This window comes from Argiope bruennichi, chromosome 7 (genome assembly GCF_947563725.1).
Source record: "Argiope bruennichi chromosome 7, qqArgBrue1.1, whole genome shotgun sequence".
Classification (NCBI taxonomy): Eukaryota; Metazoa; Arthropoda; class Arachnida; order Araneae; family Araneidae; genus Argiope; species Argiope bruennichi.
Window position 1 is genome coordinate 37849502 of NC_079157.1, and position 14688 is coordinate 37864189.

Sequence of the window (14688 nt, forward strand, 5' to 3'; positions counted from 1 at the left end):
CTTAATTTTTGCTTTAATTATTTTTTCAATTTTCTTATCTCCTGCCTTTATAATGTAATGCAAATCTTAATAATTTATTTAAAGTAATGTATCTTATTTTAATATGTTAATGCAAGTAATGACTTACAAATTAAAATTTTTTTAATAATTTAAAATTTTTAAACTACTATGATGATCTTCATGAACAATTAATTTTGTTCAACAGTCTCGCAGTAGTGGTAAAAGCGTCATGCATAGAAATTGCCTTGCATGTCGGAATAAACAGTATTTGACGAATTTAATTTTAACATTGATTCAATTCTCTAATAAATGGATTACAAATTTAATAACCGAAGTCATGTAATTATAGCCGATACAACATAGACTTAGGCACCAATTTGGGAATTTATAATGCCTCAATGTAATCATCACCTTTACTTCTTTGCTTATACATTGCTCCCAATATTGTGGAAGCTGTGTAATGACTGAAACTAAAATTAATATAACAATTTGAGACTTATATTCTCTCAAAGTAGTAATCAGCATATAAGTATCCGAAGTCACACCAACTCTTTTAACAGTTCGAATGGCGTCATTTTATGAATTTCTGGAACGTTTCGGCTACGAATGCCGCATTAGACTCTTTGTCTTTCGAATAAAATCACAGCACGCTTGAATCCTAAAACAGCAACTCCCTTTTTAGAGAGCAAAACATGTAATTATCGAATTAATCCAGAGATTTTTAAAGTGGTAGGTCCATCCATCCATATGCTTCAGGTATTCTACAATTTTGACATCGCTGGAAATACGTTATACACAATGATGGTATTATCCAATTAAACCAGGGATTCTTAAGTCTGCAGGCTGTTTTATCCGCATGTTTTAGATATTCTACAGTTTTGTCATCGCTGGAAATATTTTATACACAATGATGGTATTATCCAAATAAACCAGGGATTCTTAAGTCTGCAGGCTGTTTTATCCGCATGTTTTAGATATTCTACAGTTTTATCATCGCTGGAAATACGTTATACACAATGATGGTATTATCCAAATAAACCAGGGATTCTTAAGTCTGCAGGCTGTTTTATCCGCATGTTTTAGATATTCTACAGTTTTGTCATCGCTGGAAATATTTTATACACAATGATGGTATTATTCAATTAAACCAGGGATTCTTAAGTCTGCAGGCTGTTTTATCCGCATGTTTTAGATATTCTACAGTTTTGTCATCGCTGGAAATATTTTATACACAATGATGGTATTATCCAATTAAACCAAGGATTCTTAAGTCTGCAGGCTGTTTTATCCGCATGTTTTAGATATTCTACAGTTTTGTCATCGCTGGAAATATTTTATACACAATGATGGTATTATCCAAATAAACCAGGAATTCTTAAGGCTGTTGGCCGTTTTATTCGCATGTTTTAGATATTCTACAGTTTTGTCATCGCTGGAAGCATATTGGATATAAAGCTGCTGTTATTGAATAATTTCAGATGCTTTTCTACAACTTTGTGATCACAGAAAAAAAGTTTAGTATAACACTGTTGACTACATTTAAAGACTATAAACGCTGTAAGAAAGTACTTGTATTTCTACTTATATCACTGCTACTATCGAATTTCCAACGCTTGTAAAAGGTGTGTGTTAGAGAAGATTGTAAGTGTCATCCTTAAAGCAGCGTTCACATGAGATCAATTATTGCTCGCAATAGATGGTACGCCTACCTTAGGAAGATCACATGACTCTAACAGAAGAGTAGTAAGTCAACCATCTAACTCTCCGACCCGCCACGAAGGCACACGGATTTAAACCATAAAAACTGGATGAACGGACCGCCGCAACAGCAACATTGGCGGGAACTGTGGTTGAGTCCTAAGGGCCGTCCACCAGCCACGGTACAACCCTCCCCGAAGGATGTACGTCCCGTCATCGATGGGAGGAGTCTGATCCCCCACCTATTAGTGTACCCACCAGGATGGCTAGATCCAACCACCATGCCAGAAGCCTCTCATCCTCATTTCGAGGTGCCCCCCGGGGGTTATAGAAGAGTAGTAAATAGATGTCTCACCGGAGCAATTATTTTCATTGTTCCGTTAAGGTCAGGTGTTCATCTTGATGTAGGCGTGACCTTCTACTGCGCACAATAATTGGCCTCGTGTGAACGCTGCTTAGATGAAGTGGCATCATTGAAAGTTGAAAAAATATCGAACCGTAAACATTGTGGTGTGACATCTCGAAATAGGTCGAACTCTGCTTCAAGAGTACTATGAATGAGCTAAATAGTTGTACGGAATTCAATTGAAATCTGTTTTTAAAATACCAGCTTAATAAAAGATAGCAAATTGTCTTACAAGTCAAAGCAAATTGAAGACTGTAAAGAATTGGAACCACAAAACATCATAGTTTGCATGTTATTCCGTTTAAAATGGTCCCATAAAAGACAATTTCTTCCAAAATACCCCTCCGATGTAACCCATCAACTCTCAGCCTTTTTTTAAAAAAAATGTTTTAAATGGCTTAGAATGCAAAGTATTTAAAGTTTAATGCATTATTTGATTGCTCTAGGCAGGTGATTTAATATGAATATGATTCGAGTGAATTTGAAACATGAGCCAAATTCACATGCATCGTCAATGAAAGAGAACGATCCAGAATTAAGTGAATTGTTGTTTAGAGAGATCATGACTTTGAGTGAATTAAAATAGTTGCAGAATCAGCTTTACAGAATAATAATAGACGATCGATATTGTAGGAATGTCATCTTTCTCCTTGAGCTTGTAGGAAAGAGGTAATTGTCTCAGATTTTATTCCAATGCATGGCATCGGCACGTCATGTGCTATAATTATTGAATCAGAATATGACATAAAGCGGATGCATTTGCCAGGTTTAATTCTTCAAAAAGGAAAAAAATTCTGCAAGTATTTACGCATTTGTTAGTAGATAGTGCTACTGGAGTAGTATATCACTGCAAAAAAGAACACTGTGCTTGAAATCTGTCCACCAAAAAGAGATTTAGAGTGTTAACATTTTACATAGTAATGTGGTACAGATTACAAGATTTTAATATCTTACCTTAACTATCAGATCAGTTAATAGATTAATTTTAATTTTAATTATATATATATATATATATATATATATATATATATATATATATATATATATATATATATATATATATATATATATATATATATATATATACAGGGTGCAGGGTGTCTCAAAAACCTTGACCGTGGCTTTTATTCCTTAAATATTGATCATAGACATATATTGTAAATTACAAAGTTGCGTAAAAAAAAGTGTAAAATGTTGTGAAATCGATTAAAATTTTCAGGGAATTATACTTCAAAAAATACAAAATTTAAATTTTTATACGGACCCCTTACAAAAAAAGTCCCAGTGAGTAAAATATGCCATGTACCATTTTTCATGCCTGGATATGAGTTCTCAAAGAGGAAAAAACATGTCGGATGTCCGTGTTTTGGCGATCGTACACAAATTAACAAAGAAAGTAATGATTGAATAAATAATTAATAATTTTTCTATTTATTGGTTCAAAAGTATTAAAAATTTGTAAAAATAATAACTTAAAGGGAAGATTGCATAACTTAAAGGAAAGGTCACATGAGTTTTTTTACAAGTTCATTGACTTTTCTATTTTTAAGTTATATTCTGTAATTCATGATATAAAATTTTAATTTTTCAGGAAGCATAGATTTTAAAATTTGTATTTAAAACTAAAGATATGAAGCAAATTTTATTCCTTTATGATGCATTCCTGCGTCACCTCATTTCCACTGAAGCTGTAAACATTTGCATTTTAATTTGTGATTGACCTTTCACCAACTTTGTGTTAACATATCTTTGAGAGTTTTCATGATAAAATTCTTAAATTTTGTACATGGCCTTATTAAAGGATGGGGCACATTTTACTCACTGGGAATTTTTTGTACGGGGTCGGTATAAAAATTTAATTCCCTGAAAATTTTAAACGATTTCATACATTTTGCACTTTTTTTTACACAACTTTGTAATTTGCAGTATATATCTACGATCAATATTTAAGGAATAAAAGCCGCTGTCAAGGTTTTTGAGACACCCTGTATATATATATACATGACAATGAATTATGCTAATACAGTACAAACGGAAAAAGGGCATAAAGATAATAAAATAAATTTATTAGTGTACAAAAAAATGAAGCATAATTATTTTCCAAAAATATGGATAACAAAATTAAAATCGTAAAATAGCAGTGCATTGCTAAAAGAACCATAAAAAAATGAAACAACAATAAATGTCATCGGAAGGTAAACTTACGTTTATAAATTAAAAATTCATTAAATAAATAAGTTTGAACTCCCGATATTTTTTCAACAATTCTGTTTGTAATTCTAACACTTTTAATAATTTGATTAAACTTGTATATTAATAAAAGCTCATTTTTAAGATATGTACTTTTTCCTCCATAATTCTCCAGATATAGCTATTTAGTTCATTTAGACCATTTTGTTAGCAGATGCATGCCCCAAATTAGTTGATGAGCGGTTATTAGAGTGATTATTAATATATATTAAACCATGTTTACCTAAAATTAAACTGTTTTACTGAATTAATAATATAGATATTATAAAAAATCATAAGCAACTTTGCCTCATTTACTTTTTAGAAAATATCATATTTCAAATTTTTTCACTTCATACAGACACGTGCTGAAGATTACATTGTTATATATTTAATTTGCGATAATAATTTACTTATTTATTTAATTAGAACTTCTGTTAATGTAAGAGCAACACGTTGATAAAAGCTCATTTTTTCCCATTGGCTTCCTCGTACAAATTAAATTTTATTTTTATTTTGTGTGAAATATATTGTTCAAAAATATGGTTAAAATATTTCTTTAAAAATTCGTTAAAAATCGAAACTTTAGATATAGGTTAAAGAATTGATATAATTAAAATGATTATTTTTAGAGTTTTAACTTGATGGAAAAGTAAATTTTGTGCTGCAATATTTTCGGAATTTATAGTAGCGAAACGCTGAAATTCCGCTTGATTTTTAGTTAATTAAAATTCTAATTAAAAATTCAAAAAAATTGCTCCCAGGTGCATATTTCCGGCCTCCAACGATGTCAAACAAGGTATACACATGTCAAATTTGGTAGCTGTATGTCGAACGATCTGGCTTGTAGAGCTCCACCACACACACACATTGAGCTTTATTATAAGTATAGATTATGGAATATTTCCGTAAACCTTCAACGATTCGTTTTATTACAAAAACAATTCTCTTAATTACTCATGAATTGCAAATGCAAATAAGATAAATACTGGAAATCAAAAATCGGCTCACTCATTTAAAGGAAAACAATAAAAGAAATCAGTATTCATATGACTAATGTAATTTCAGTGGATTTGAAAATCAGGTATTTGCTATTTAAATAAACAAAAACAATATTGGACGAAAAATTCTTTTACTCCACCTTGGAATAAATATCACTTTGTACTAACTTGAGAAAAATATAATTTTACTGCAGATATAAAATAGCGTCGGGTGGTCTCTCCGAAATTTTCTCGCATATTCTCTAGTAAATGCACTTTTGTATTTTTAATCGTATGCTATTGAAGAATAAAAACCGTGAAAGACAGGGGGATCTTTGACGACTTTTAACAATAAATAGTTATGATTGCTAAATGTTTAATATGTTTAATACTAAAGTATCAGAACACTGAATGTACATTTTGGAGATCTTTTTCCTGACCAGTTGAAACCAATATCTGATGCACAATACAATTGTAGTCACGAGAGCACATAATAAATTTCGTTCATTTTAATCATTGAGTGTTTGAGTTATTTGGATACAGGAAAGTACAGGAAATAGTACAAAATACATGGAAAGTACATGTGGATAGTACAAAATGTACCTATCTAGCTTACTTCGTTTTGTAGTTAATGAGCTAAATTATATTCAGACAGCCAAGTAGTTAGAAATCCTCTGAATGGAATCCGTTAAAAATTACATAAAAATCTACAATTTTGAGGTAGAGACCAGATCCCAAATTTCATTCATCTAGTTCTAATTTTTTTAAAGTTATCGTGCTCACATATTGGCCGAAAGAATTCCAAAAATCCATTTTTCGAACTTTGGAAGACTTGACACATAAAAATTCGTTAAGATCTCGAATTGAAATATTTTAACGATTACAATACTTTTTCTTTGATACTCCATGTACGTGAAAATAAAAAAATTACATTTCAAAAGAGTCTTTGGAGATGTTTATGATATGTAACGGGAAATGCGGTTAAATCGGATACTTAAGTCTCAGCGGTCTGTTGGAACTAATTTATTTTAACTAGAGATAGATTGGTATTAAAATATCCGTTTGTAGCGATTGTTATGCGCGAGGATAGAACCTGGGACTTTGTGGTTCGCAGCCCAGTAACATGGTCACGATACAAAAGCAACTGAGCAGGTAGCATAGTTGTTAACTGGCTTATAAGCTTTCACTACAGACTCTCCCTCCAGTGAGTCGGAGGTGAGACGAACGATATGGCTGTTGAGTAGTGGTGTATTATTTATTAGCTGTTGAGTCTAATGTGCCTGTACCCATGTACCCATTTGAGTAGCGTCAAGTGTAGTGCGTGTGGTTACTGTTGCGCCAAGTGAGTCTGACGGCTTTGTGTTGCTGCGTCAAGTGAGTCTGACGATTTTGGTTTGCTGTGGGTAGATGGCGCCACAACAGCTGTACGAAGATTGAAGGTTCATCGTCCGAGGTCACCAATGTAGCATATTTCCGATGAGCGAGGATAGAACCTGGGTCCTTGTGGTTCGCAGCCCAGTAACATGACCACAATACAAAAGCAATTGTTCAGGTAGCGTAGCTGTTAACTGGCTTATAAGCTTTCACTACACGTTGCTTAACCGATTGCAATATATCATTCTTAGAAAATCACAATTTAACGACTTTTTTATCATTGACTTTCCTTTAAAAACATAAAATCAAATTACTCTGTTTATCCTAATAGTGGAGTAAAACCTGGTATTCATATTTATTTTATAGAAAACACGGTTAACTCCACTTTTAACAGAAAAGCAGCAGATAATTCCTATTATTTAAAAAAATTCGAATGCAAATTCATTGTCTTCTTTCCGCACTCCACCGTTGCCTTCGTGCACCCAATCACTTTTCACATTGGATCCATCCTTCTCTTTTCTTTGAGCTATAAAATACAAGCAATCAATATATGATGCCTTTATATCTTCATTGGAAGAATCCTTATTATTTGCCAAGATATAAATCCTTGGTAAACATGCAATAAGATTAAATAAAGTTACAACTTTATTGAACAAGGGTAGTTTAAGAACAAAAGAACATTAAAGTGTTAGTGCCGTAAAACAAACCCACCTACACAGATACCATAAATATGGCCAGTTGGATTGCTTCTTTTTCTTGACTAGTGGAGTATAGTTCAATATCTATTTACAAATCAACAAAAACAGTGGCAAAAAAAATCAAGGTACCCGGTCTCACCCCGCTTACCAATCTTTTAAGCAGGGTTCATACGAGACAAACTATTAGGCGCAATGGAAAGCCACGCCTACATCAGGTAGTGATGTCCAGGTCCCGATGAGACAACCATCTGTCATTGTCCCGTTGGGATCACGTGGTCTTCCTGAGATATGCAATCGTTGGCCTCGTGCGAACTCTGCTTTACGACTTTGCTCTTCCATACATTTTTTTGCATATAACTTTTAAAATGAGGCCCTTTTCTCCATTTAGTAAATTAAATTGAAATAATGGTAAAAGCAACTGAATATAATATTAAAGAGGCACATGATTGAATCAACATATAATACAGGAAGATTGGAATATAGGATTTTAGAGTTGAAATAGAATCTTTTACTTTGGCATCATTGAGTATAATTTTAATATCAATCACAATGTATAATTTTAAGGTTAAAATAATGTCCTTCGACTGTAAGTACATATTGTATTACCGAAAAATATAATCTAATTTTTAAAAAGAGCATTGGTCTGATGCTTCAAAACACTGGAAATATACTGACAGATTCCCAACAAACAGATTAGGCAATTACTTAGGCCTAGTTGCTTAATAAATACATTTGTAAACCGAGCCTTTCTCGCCAATTCTCCAATAAAGGTTTTAACCCTCTTCCTCTGCAGAAAATTCTGTTGTAGTCCTTGGATAAGGCATAAAATTCCTTGCATAGCATTTGGTGAATGATAGTTACAAAATATATATCTTTGGGGCGAATCTAACACTTTTAGAGAATATGTCACGAGAATAGTCTTTTTGACCGAAAACTGATACAAAAATTCGACACGAAACTCCAGTTGTAGTCACAAGAAAACAAATCGAATTAATTTATGTCTTAATTAAAATATTTTTATATTTATTTATATCTTAAATGATAAAACAGGTACCAAATTCTATGTACCTACGTCTTAACACTTTACAGTTATGAAACACACCTGTACTCGAACGGGCATACAGACAGAATTCGATAGATATCGACAAATTTAGTCGTAATTCCATATAGTTCAAAGCATTTTTGAATTTTAGTTTAGTTCAAAACATTTTTGAATTATCGTGTTCACAGACAGACAGACATAATGTCAAAAATGTGTGCTTTAAACTCGGGGAGGTAATTCATGTGGTAATTTATGAAAATTACTTTTTTGACGATTATAATACTTTTTCTATACTTCGCACACTTTAAAGAAAAATACAAATTAGATGAATTCTAAAACATAAGGGTTTGTCAAGTATAACTGATCAGGTTTCAAGCTGATTCATTCCTTTCATTTCAGTTATTACTGCATTTAGAAACACCAAACGTCTGCTTAAATTTTATTATGTAGAAATGCAGATGCCAGTCAGTTATAAATCATAACATATACTTTATATATAAAATGATAACTTGATGATAACTTATAAATGATAACTTAATGCTATCTTATACTTTTCATGAATTTAATGAAATTAAGAAAAAGTTAATCTAAAATAAATAATTATCTTATTAATTAAGTTATAAATATGTTATAATATAAAACTAAACTCCTCACTTTATTTTTTTTTTTAAAAAAAGCTAATGATGTGCATGTAAAATGGGTGTATACTCCATTTCTGTTAAACCCAATCTCTCAATTAACCCTATTTACGAGTAGAAGTCTCTAACTAGAGGGATGCCATATTGATCGAAAGATTCGTGCTCTCCCAGCAAAAGAGCTAAAAAAAATGTTTTGAAAAATAAATGAATAAGAATATATCAAATAATGATTCCGGCCAGGATGGCTGCAAATCTCCCAACTTTGAAACTGCTCTAAACGAATCACTGTAAAACTATTTGAAAACTGAAATCAATGACTGCATTGAAAATACAACGGAAAAAAATTATTGTTGTTGGTATAAAATAACAAATAACAGTGTTGCGAATGCACTACAAGACACGGAAATTAGAGGTGTCAAGTTAGAGAACTTTACTGTTAAAGTAGTATAGTTATATTAACGCCCCATTTTAAAGCAACACTAAAACTGCTTTGAGTCGAACCTCGTAATTTTGAACCGCGGTCAGACGACGAGGACGACACCTGAGCTTGCACCCCCCCCCCCACTCTAAATTTCCACGCCACACCAGTGGGAGGACGTTTGGCCCCGACGGTTTTAACGTGCACCAGACCCGCTTACATGGCGGTTCTTCGGTGGAATAGGGTTTCGAACTTGAAATCCTCCGGTTCCGAAGCTGAGACCTTACCAGCCTGTTAAATATGAAAGAGTGACGGCGATTATCATAGAAGGAAGGGGACCACGCGAAACTCATGAACTGGAACCTTATACTGATATTTCAGAAGCAGGCTGTGTTTGAATAAAAGAAAATTTTCAAGTATAAAAGCGTAAAAAACGCGATTATTTTAAGAAATGAACATAAATTATGCATAAAATTAACGGGAGTAGTCACTTGATTGCATTTTCACTAATAAATGTGTTATATACACCCCTCCCCCACATAAAAAAATATGAGTTGGCCAAATCTGTGAACTCTATGAGCGCTCAAATTTTTATTTTTAGAGTCCTGCATAGAATCTTTTTGTTTTTCGTAGTTCAATGAAGTAAATCGAATATGCATTTTATATGCATTTTTTTAGATAGGCGAAAACCAAAATTTAACACAAAATTTCCTTTTTATCAATGGGGTGGTACTAAAATACATTTATTTAAATCTTTATTTAAATGTTATAAAATGTCTAAAAAAATTTCATTTATTTAATATTTAGCAATTCATTGCTCGGATGGGAATTGAGATGCAGCTATAGAAAACCCGAATCTGTATTTTGAATACCTTCTTTCCGACGATTAAAATCAAAATTGAGCACAGAAATACAATTGCAATCATAAGAACACATACCAAATTTCATTTATTTAAATCATAGCGTTTTTGAGGTATCGCGTTTACATGCATGAAAAAGTACAAGTCTATAGGTAGTCCACCTATTGATAGATTTGTTTAAAAAATTTAAATGGGGATCTATCCTTCCAAATAAATCCTTGCATAACAAAATAAATACTTGCATAACAAAATAAATACTTGCATAACAAAATAAATACTTGCATAACAAAATAAATACTTGTGGTAACAAAAGAATTTTAAAAAAATAATTTTATATTTTAAAATATGCTAATTTATGGATTGAGACGTCAAACAGTAAACAAAAACAGTGAATCATTCATTATAATTTAATTTTCTTATCCATTGTACTTGTAGGAACAGGTTGTGAGTACCGCAACTCATCATCGCAAGTCATTGTGGTTCACACATAACTAAATATTATAAATAATTGTTAATGTTTTGTATTTGTTTAATTGTTATAATTGTTTTTAAAGTAATTGCAGCAAAAATATTTTGTGTTAAATGAAACTGTTTTTCTGCTGTTGAATTTGGCAACGAGGATTATGTTGTAAAAATAAATATAACGAGTGAGATGCTCGCTGTTACTTGGAATTGACGTAGTCTGTGTTTTGATTTTAATTTCTTTAAAACACTTTCAGTCGTTGGTCGTAATATCCTAAAATAATAAATGTTTATTTTATGTATCGAGCGTTTACAATCTGCACTTTAAAACGCAGAGTCATACGCCGATATACTCTGCAAGGAATCACATAAAATAATCTTAAAGCTCGAAAATTCCATACGATCTGCTTCTTTCATATTATTGTTTTTGGTAACAAAAATAAGTATCATAAAGATAATGATCAAATAAAAGATCGCCTTAGGCAAAATAAAAACCAAAACAGCGATAAATAAAATTTTCAGTGTATTCTTTAATTAATCTATGTTCATTATTAATTAATAAGTCCTTTTTCAAGTAAAAAATCATGAAAGATTTTTTTTAATGATCGAAAGGTTATTTAAAGGAGAAAATAAAACCCTTTCAATCACTGGAAGCCCAATCACTAGAAAAAAGCTCAAACGAGAAAATAGTCAAAAGCCAACAGATTTTTTTTTTAACGAAATACATCTTAATATTTTTTTTTTAAAGCAGTGAAGTTAAATTCAGGAAATATTTTTAAAGAAATATCTTTTGAAAGTGTATAGAACACGGCAAATGGAAAGAGAAAACAATTATTGTTTATTTTAGTCACTCTACTTTCAAACTGCTGTTCTTTTTTTCACACTTTTATGGAAGTAATAAATAAAATCAGAAAACAAAATGGTAACCCAAAAAGAAAAATAAACCCCAAAAAAAATGCAGTAAACCGTGAAACAGAAAGAGCTCATAAATTTTTCAATACCATCCGAGGCAAATATGAGAAAACACAGATCGTCTTTATCTCATCTGGTGGGAATATCCATATGGTGGGAAAAAGAGATAAAATGCTTAAAATGTATTTAAAATAAAATTTTCAAGTCAATAAATTATTCGTGACTTTAGCATATTTTCTTTCTTATACTCGCTCTCTCTCTCTCTCTCTCTGCGTGATAATTTCTAATTAATCAACAGAACTACACAAAACAAAATGAGAAAAAGCTAACAAGAGGGGGGAAGATATCCTACACGCGTCGGCCCAGACAAGAGAATCACAGGGTCTTTTAGAGAAATTTGTTTAGATCAGCAATTTTTTATCTCTTCACGCTGAGCGTGGAACTCGCTGACTAAAGCATTTTTAAAGAACTTTCTGTTGCACTAATTAAATAGAAAAAAATGGAATGAGATCAGAAAATAAGAGAATATTTTAGAGTGTAGTTAATATGGGCTAAATTGAGCTAAAAATTAGGAAATTAATTAGATTTTAAATTATCATTATACATGTAATATCAAATATATGTAAATGCCATAAAAATTATACATTTAATTCTCAACGTTAATATAGTAGATGTCTGCACAATTGAAAACTCATATTATATCATTATATATTGATCTATGATATTCATAGTATATCATATTCTAAATATATCGGACATTTTAAACCATTGTCTTTTTATGTTTTTGTTTAAATATTTATCAGCTTTAGTTGGTTGACTCATATCTTCATGACGTCATGCCCGGCAGATGTTTCTAAAACAAATAATCACTTAATGCTGGAATTCATCTCTGATAAGTTTTCGAACGGTAGAACACGCATTTCTGGACAACAACATTCTATTCTGAATAAATTAAGGCAAGAACATAAAAAAAAAAAAAAAAAACAGAAAAAAGGGGTTTGGGAGTGGTTTCTCCAAATTGTCTCTCATACTCTGATAAACTTATCATGCCAGAGATGGCAATAGCTACAACAGTTATGAAATATGATCTTTTGGCTTATACACAGTTTGGCGCAGCATAGCCAACATCATGGTTTTTGTGCCAATAAAATCAAGAAAATCAAATGAAATCTTTTGGCTTGAATATAGCATTGTTACTGAATCTATCGGGTGATCCTTGGCGAGTTATTTGGCGGTTATTCCCTGGCATGCGTTAATAGTATCCCAAAACCAAATTTGTGTTTTAGACACATTTTTCTCAATCCATTGAAACAAAAATTTGACACAAAACTGCGTTTATAGCCACAAAATAACATACCAAAATTTATATTTTTAAGATAATGCGTTTTTGAATTATCGTATTTACTTGTTTCTGAAAGTACAGACCGACAGACAGTCAACCCATTATTGGATTTTGCTCAGCATTTGTCAGTTATCTACACTATAGATATTAAATCTGTGTACCGAATTTTATTTATCTAACTTTCTTCGCTTTGTTATTATCATATTAACTCATATTCGAACAGCCGGACAGACGGGTTTCTGAACAGAATTTAAGCAAAATTTAATACAAACCTGTAAATTCGGTATAAAAACAGTATACCAAATTTAAGCCGTCTAACTAAAAAGTATTTTTGAGTTATCTTGTTACAGACAGACGGACAGTCATTTACCAAAAATGGGGTTTTCGAACTCGTGGAGATTCATCAAAATCTGGAGTTCGAATTTTTTGGTGAATATTTATGTTGTGTTCGTGCGTCAACAAAAATAAAATGTATACAAACTTACTATAAAACTAAATCTTATTACATTATAGATAATATTATCAAATTTACGTCAACTTATTTTCATTCAAAATTCTAGCATCGTTTTTAAACAACAAGTTCCAAAAATATCACTGTTGCCAATCTGAATTTTACAACTATTTACAAAATAAAATTTATAATTATTAAAATAATCGTTAGCTACTTTTAAATAAAATATTTACGATTTATGTCGCAACACTTACTTTCTCTGTATTAAATATACGAGAAAGTAAAACTTATCAAACGAGTTGCTTAAAGAAATATCTATATTTGCAGCCGGGTAGCAAAGCTGTTGGCTTTCTTTTTTTTAAGATATTTTATATAAGGCTTCTAGCGACAATAAAGCAAGATTTTTTTTTAAAATTCATTTCTAACATACTTTGTGAAACATGTATATTTTTAAAGTTTTGTTCACTAAAGCATGGTTTCATCAAACGACTTTACTCTTTTATCGGTCATTTTTATTACAGCATGGCAAAAATAATTTCAAGATAAATTAAGAATTTTAAAATCTATCATCTTTACAAATTGAGCAACAAAATAAAAATCTCTGTATTTAAAATAATAATAATAATAATTGATTCATACAATTATAAGAAGACTTGTTAAAGTTTAAAAAATATTTTTAAAAATGAAATTATTAATGCAAATATCTATTTGCAGTTTGTTCAAAACCATTTTAAATAAATTGAATTCAATCCAAAATATGGTTTAGGTAATAGCGAATTACAGATTAAATTGTTTATCAAGCAAAATCACTTATAAATAAATGGTGCACATAATACATATAGTACATTGTTGAAGTTTAGCCTGTTAACTGGGGAATTAATTGAAAATCTATTCATTTCGCAATGAAATATTTAGTCATAGCCTGTTTACAGGTTAACTGAGATATTTACTTGTAAGAAAAATCTGATTACATACAGCAAAATGTGACCAAATTAATTATATTATATATAATAACAATCTAAATTCAACGCTCAGAGATGTTTAGATAGATAAGATTAGAATATCATTTAATTACATTAATTCACTGTATAACAAAAATACGTATAATTCTTGCTTTTCAAAATAATTCATTACACAGATAGATTCAAATACTGAAAATTCCGCTAACTCTAAGTACT

The 14688-nt window shown here is 31.0% G+C and overlaps 1 protein-coding gene across 2 annotated transcripts in view; it reads right to left on the reverse strand.

Moving 5' to 3' along the window:
• The window catches only part of LOC129976573 (ras and EF-hand domain-containing protein-like), a 108033-nt gene that overhangs the window by 92020 nt on the left and 1325 nt on the right, over window positions 1-14688 (reverse strand). The gene's annotated exons all lie outside the window — the stretch shown is intronic.